Here is a 6947-nt window from a genome sequence, read left to right on the forward strand (position 1 = left end):
ACCCGATACTCCAACTCATTCCACACTCTCTGTAGCATATCACGCGTAACAGTTTGGATAGCTGCTGTTATTTCTCGTTTCAAATCATCAATGGTGGCTGGGAGAGGTGGCCGAAACACCATATCCTTAACATACCCCCATAAGAAAAAATCGCAGGGGGTAAGATCAGGGCTTCTTGGAGGCCAGTGATAAGTGCTCTGTCAAGGGCTGCCTGGCGGCCGATCCATCGCCTCGGGTAGTTGACGTTCAGGTAGTTACGGACAGATAAGTGCCAATGTGGTGGCGCTCCATCCTGCTGAAATATGAATTGTTGTGCTTCTTGTTCGAGCTGAGGGAACAGCCAACTCTCTAGCATCTCCAGGTACTGTAGTCCAGTTACAGTAGCACCTTCGAAGAAAAAGGGACCAAAAACTTTATTGGCTGAAATGGCACAGAAAGCGTTCACCTTAGGCGAGTCACGTTCATACTGAGTTGTTTCCCGCGGATTCTCAGTGCCCCATATACAGACATTGTGGTGGTTGACTTTCCCGTTAGTGTGTAAAGTTGCTTCATCACTAAACACAATCTTTGAAACGAAAGATTCATCTGTTTCCATTTGAGCAAGGATAAAATCACAGAAATCGATTCTTTTAATCTTATCAGCTGCAGACAGTGCTTGAACCAATTTCAGACGATAAGATTTCATAACTAACCTTTTTCGTAGGACTCTCTATACAGTTGATTGTGGAATTTCCAGCTCTCTGCTAGCTCTGCGAGTCGATTTTCCTGGGCTGCGAGCAAATGCTTGCTGGATGCGTGCTACATTTTCATCACTCGTTCTCGGCCGTCCAGAACTTTTCCCTTTGCACAAACACCCATTCTCTGTAAACTGTTTATACCAACGTTTAATATACCACCTATCAGGAGGTTTAACACCATACTTCGTTCGAAATGCACGCTGAACAACTGTCGTCGATTCACTTCTGCCGTACTCAATAACACAAAAAGCTTTCTGTTGAGCGGTCGCCATCTTAGCATCAACTGACGCTGACGCCTAGTCAACAGCGCCTCAAGCGAACAAATGTACAACTAAATGAAACTTTATAGCTCCCTTAATTCGCCGACAGATAGTGCTTAGCTCTGCCTTTTGTAGTTGCAGAGTTTTAAATTCCTAAAGTTGTGGTATTCTTTTTGAATCACCCTGTATTAGTGGCCTTCATTCATTATGTTTAGACTGTAATTTATGGAATTAAGAGATCCTATGATCTGCTTCAGGGGGTAGTCAGACAGAACCAATTCATCATTTTAGCGTTTATTATTTTCCGTTGCGCACATTCATTTTACACCCGCCAGGAGTAGTATCTTGGATATGCCTTATCCCACCACGATCCTATTCAGACTCATCTGACAGTAGTCATAAAGTGGTTTGAAACCTCGGAAATTTTCAAAAAAAAATTTTTCCCATTTAATTTTTAGGTATTATTGATACTAATCACTAGCTTGCGTGTTTAGTTTGCAGTGGTAAAGTCACGTGATAACATTAAAAATAATATTTGTGTACTTTAATGTATTTCTTTTCATAGGCGTTGCGCTTCGGCTCACTGGCTATAATTCATTGATATTCATGTAATGTATTTATCGCTGTTTTTTGCTTTTATTGTAACGACACTGCTCGCTCACGACGTTGCCATTAGTTTAGCTTTTTTGTTGTAGATATTTATCTTACGTGCCGTTACATAATAAATGTGGATATTGTAAATTGACTGTGTTTTAAGAGAGAATTGTTATCAGGGATCAGTCTATGTTAACTAGGGCGAAAGCGCGCTTAGTAGCACAACAGAGCACTAGTTGTAACAGTATAGAAATGGCAGATACACGGGTAGTCAAGAAAGCCTATGGGATGAGAAAGAGTAAGCTATGTTAGCAGCACAAGGCAGTGGTGAGGAGAATACTGATCCAAGGGAATTTTTTGAGGATGATAGAAACAGTCAAGCCCTTGGTGGGCAATCTCATAGCAAAGATGAGAAACAGCGACACACTGAGGCCATCGTAAAGATACGGGAATATAATGTAGGGAGTGAAAGTGACCGCAGAACAAGTAAGAATAGTGGTAGATGGCCGTCAGTGGCATCGACACGAGGCAGCATATCAGGGGCACGCGGTGATGACTTCCTTGAATACCAAGAAATGGAAAGGGTAAAGGGGAGAAGATCATCTGAGAGTACAGGAACAGCAAGTCACAATAGGAGAGAAGATTTAGATAACGCAGGTGTGTTGGATATCCTTACATACCTAAATGAATTGGGTAGCCAAATAAAACAGGGGAATGATGAAGCACGCTCTGAAATGGGATGCAAAGTCCGAGGGTCAGCTCAGAAATGGGAAGTAAAATTCAAAACGTTAGTGCTGAAATTCAGAAGGTCAGCTCAGATATGGGAAGTAAAATTCAAAACCTTAACGTCGAGATTCAGTCGATAAAACATGAAACGAAGGAAGTGAAATATGAGGTAGTGATGCTCCGAACAAAACTAGAACGTGAGATTGCGGAGGTCAGAAGAACCGCGAACGAGGCGCTATTACAAGCGAGGAGGGCAAAACGGATTGCTCTTGAAACATTAGAGAAGACGGCAAACATGACAAAGATAGGTAGAGGTGCATTAACGAGGTTGCAGAAGCGCGTGAAACAAGTAGAAATAACGCAGCAGCAAAAGACAGAAATTGCACCAAATAAGGCATTGACCGCGGAGCTCTCCAAGTTTAAGCAAAACATAGAAAGCGAAATTAAGCAATTATCTCAGGAAGTCATGTCGCAACCTAGTCAAGAAATACATCTCAGAAAAGAAATAGTAGGCGATTTGGAAACATCAGAAACCGAAAGAGCCAATTCAAACTCTACACAATCATGTCCAAGCACAGACGAAATAAGAATGTGCTTGAATGTAAGAGTTCCTCGTCAACTACAGACTGAAAGCGTATCTGCAAAGCAGTGAAATATCGCTGGATATATGGCCCCGCGTCTACACAGGGCAAGACTGGGTCGCAAATTGCGAATAAAGAGAACAGCAATGAAATATTTCATATGCATAATTTTTACCCAACAATGGGCACCAAGGAAAATTTTCCCAGTGATGAAAACTTGACAAGGAATAGAAGAGAGGATGCCCAAATTAACGGTAGACCGGAAACGTTAGCGCCAAGTGAGAATGTGCTAGGCTGAGCGGGAAGAAATTCTAATGCAAATTTCGATTTTAAGCATTTTATCTCCAGTATTACAAAGACGAGGGTAATGTTTTGCACCCAAAAACTTTCATTGGACAATTTGATTTATCATTACCTCCTCACGGGCCTCTGGTGTACAAGCTGGAATTCGTATGTTCACATATTGAGGGAACATCGGCCGCATGCATGCGGAACATCGCAAGAATGTACACGTCATACAAAGAGTTTCGTGACGCATTCTTAAACAAATACTGGTCCAAGGAGACACAGGACAGGATGAAACAAAAAATAATGATGAGCAGAGATTTAGAGATTTCAGGGTTCTGTAGACCAGTGAAGCATTTCGAAAACCTGACCAAGAAAAATCAGTATTTAGACGACCCATGCACACCGGCTGAGATCATAAGATTGTGTTACATGAAGTTGCCAATTTCCTACCAGCAAACGCTCGTCGGCCGATGTGGAAGTGATGTAGAGGGATTCAAGGCTATCCTAAGAGAGTTGGAGTTCGCTTTCAACGAGCATCAGGCGTCAGGAAATCGTAGACAGAGAGACGTGCAAAGTGAAAGAAGGGAGAACAACAGAGGGAATAATAGGGGCCATCATTGGCAAAACAATGTAAATCAGCCGCCTCACCAAAACATGGAACACAGATATCGTAGTGGGAACTATGTACAGTGGAAGAACTATGGCAGAGAATATAGGCAACAAAATGAACGCAGATTTGAGCCACAAAGTAATGGTGCATCATGGGGCGACAATAGAGAAACTCGTCAACTGTCGGACCAAGGATGGGGTGGAACGAATAACACCAGGAAGCAGGAACAATTGATTGAAATTAGACCACCTAACCCTGGGAGAGTACGGCAAAATGACATAGAATAAGTAGGGAGAAATGAAGGGAGCTTTTATGGCAAAAGTATAGTATTGTATGTAGTTAGCAATTAAGTACACTATTGGCGATTAAAATTGCTGCACCAAGAAGAAATGCAGATGATAAACGGATATTCATTGGACAAATATATTATACTAGAACTGACATGTAATTACATTTTCACGCAATTTGGGTGCATAGATCCTGAGAAATCAGTACCCAGAACAACCACATCTGGCCGTAATAACGGCCTTGATACGCCTGGGCATTGAGTCTAACAGAGCTTGGATGGCTTATACGGGTACAGCTGCCCATGCAGCTTCAACACGATACCACAGTTCATCAAGAGTAGTCACTGGAGTATTGTGACAAGCCAGTTGCTCGGCCACCATAGACCAGACGTTTTCAATTGGTGAGAGATCTGGAGAATGTGCTGGCCAGGGCAGCAATAGAACATTTTCTGTATTCAGAAAGGCCCGTACAGGACCTGCAACATGCGGTCGTCCATTATCCTGCTGAAATGTAGGGTTTCGCAGGGATCGAATGAAGGGTAGAGCCACGGGTCGTAACACATCTGAAATGTAACGTCCACTGTCCAAAGTGCCGTCAATGCGTGAGCGACACGTGTAACCAATGGCACCCCATACCATCACGCCGCGTGATACGCCAGTATGGGGATGACGAATACACGCCTCCAATGTGCGTTTACCGCGATGTCGCCAAACACGGATGCGACCATCATTATGTCGCGATACGATAAAAATCAGTCGAGACAGGCTACAATCCGACCTTTATCAAAGTCGGAAACGTGATGGTACGCATTTCCCCTCCTTACACGAGGCATCACAGCAACGTTTCACCAGGCAACGCCGGTCAACTGCTGTTTGTGTATGAGAAATCAGTTGGAAACTTTCCTCATGTCAGCACGTTGTAGGTGTCCCCACCGGTGCCAGCCTTGTGTGAATGCTCTGAAAACCAAATCATTTGCATATCACAGCATCTTATTCCTGACGGTTAAATTTCGCTTGTGTAGCACGTCATCTTCGCGGTGTAGCAATTTTATGGCCAATAGTGTATTACACTGAAGGGATCTGTAGATTTAACTAATTTTCTATAATATTATCATGCTAAAAGAGGCACTACAGTACATGAAAGGGCAGAATGTCGTGAGTAAGAAAATTAGGATATGTTTCTTTGTGTAGGCTATAACTGTGTGCACAGGAAGCTGAGCGTACAATTTTAGAAGATGTTTAGAGTTTACGATGTGCTGTTTATCCGCGAAGGAATAAAGCAAAATTCAGAAACGTGTGGTACTGCAAAAATGTGTAAAGATGTGTGAATAGATTAAAAATTGCTAACCATTTGATGTGGAACGTATTAGCAGAGAACGTCAGTAGTTAAAATTTCAGAAATGAGTGTCTATTTTACATGTTTATCAACGGGATCATAAATGAGTGACTTGCTAGTACGGTATGCGGTGACACGCAGGTGTGTCGTCCAAGTATGATTTGTCTCTATTCAGAGAAACGGGAATTCAATAGGTGACCAGCTACACATGTCTACACGAGAACGCACCGTTATTTCTATGGGAATGTTGTATTTATGCTGTTCAAAGAGATGAAATAATTGTGTACATGGTGGCCAGTTCTGCGCAATTCCGTGTGAGCGCACCGAAATATTATTTGAGTGTTAGAGTGACATAAAATTGAACTTTAATAAGGGGATATAGACACGCAAAATTTAATGAAGGAGAACAAGAACGCTGTACGTTCAAAGCACATGACATAGGGGGTAATACATAAGGGCATGGCAGTCGTGTTCATGAGCAGTGATTTTATATAATGTACTAAATTTATATTTCCAGGTACCACTAGTAAAATAAAACGTACGTTTATTAAGATGAAAAGAAGAGACCACCAGAGAAAGGTAACAGCAGCAAATCCGAAAAAGGGGGACAGCGATAGAGAAGGTAGTACAGAGTAACACCATGAGAAAAAGTACATAAAAATATGACTAAAGAAGCTACCAGTAATTTATACTAAACTTGCTATGTGGTTTATAATTGTCCACAGGAAACAAGCCGGAGCACGAAAAGAAGAAGAGGCCCACCTGATCATTCATTTGTGTATGTTTGTGTGTGCAGACGTGCACTTTATTGTTCACTGATATTCACGACGACATCCTCGACGAAACCAAGAGCCACGAGATCGGATGATCTTGTGATACACAACGACAGAGTAGTTTTCTTTGAACAGTGGCGTAGTTAGTGTTATATAAACATCCTACTGGCCAGTAGTTAACAGTAGTGTAACAAATAGTTAACAAGTAGTTTGCAATTATTAACATTGGGTCTGGTGATGAGTATAATGCTACGGTTGTATGGACAACTAACGAATATGTATATTCTATAGGCATACAGGTGCAGACAGGTATTTAATAATTACACATTGAGGTGTGTTCTTTTATTAGTAACATTAAATTTGTACATAAAATTTTGATCAAAATAATAATAACAAATAAGTGAGCGTCTTGGCTGATCGTACAAATAGGACAATAATAAATATAAAACGTAAATACATAGACAATTGGGAAGTAAAGTCAGAAGCGCTAAAACAGCGGACCAAACAAGAATGGTCTGAGGAGAGAAAAGAGGCCCTCTCCAAGAGAATGAAGGAGTACTGGAAGGACAAGAAGAACAAGCCTTCAAAGTCATAAGCTTAACGATTTCCTTTTAGGGAAAATTCGCCAACAATAAATAAATAAAACGTAAATGACCTCACTAGTGAATACATCATAAAATTTTATGTTTCATAAATTTCAATGATTTTGTGTTATGTATTGTATAGTATTGGTTGTAAATCGGAAACTAATTGTG

This window comes from Schistocerca americana, chromosome 7 (assembly GCF_021461395.2).
Source record: "Schistocerca americana isolate TAMUIC-IGC-003095 chromosome 7, iqSchAmer2.1, whole genome shotgun sequence".
NCBI lineage: Eukaryota > Metazoa > Arthropoda > Insecta > Orthoptera > Acrididae > Schistocerca > Schistocerca americana.